Source organism: Oncorhynchus gorbuscha, linkage group LG04, assembly GCF_021184085.1.
Source record: "Oncorhynchus gorbuscha isolate QuinsamMale2020 ecotype Even-year linkage group LG04, OgorEven_v1.0, whole genome shotgun sequence".
Lineage (NCBI taxonomy): Eukaryota > Metazoa > Chordata > Actinopteri > Salmoniformes > Salmonidae > Oncorhynchus > Oncorhynchus gorbuscha.
The window spans coordinates 52,147,813-52,148,392 of record NC_060176.1 but is presented as its reverse complement, the minus strand read 5'-3'; positions in this window follow the sequence as shown (position 1 = coordinate 52,148,392).

The following is a 580-nucleotide window of genomic DNA, read 5'->3' as shown; positions in this document are numbered from 1 at the left end:
TCTCCCACCCTCTCTCTCCCCCACCTCTCTCTCTCCCACCCTCTCTCTCCCACCCTCTCTCCCACCCCTCTCTCCCACCCTCTCTCCCCCACCCTCTCTCCCACCCTCTCTCCCACCCTCTCTCCCCCACCCTCTCTCCCCCACCCTCTCTCCCCCACCCTCTCTCCCCCACCCTCTCTCCCCCACCCTCTCTCCCCCACCCTCTCCTCCTCTCTCTCCCACCCTAGCCTCCTCTCTCTCCCACCCTAGCCTCCTCCCTCTCCCACCCTAGCCTCCTCTCTCTCCCACCCTAGCCTCCTCCCTCTCCCACCCTAGCCTCCTCTCTCTCTCACCCTAGCCTCCCCCTCTCTCTCACCCTAGCCTCCCTCTCTCACACCCTAGCCTCCCCTCTCTCACACCCTAGCCTCCCCTCTCTCACACCCTAGCCTCCCCTCTCTCACACCCTAGCCTCCCCCCTCACACCCTAGCCTCCCCTCTCACACCCTAGCCTTCTCTCACACCCTAGCCTCCTCTCACACCCTAGCCTCCTCTCACACCCTAGCCTCCTCTCACACCCTAGCCTCCTCTCACACCCTAGCCT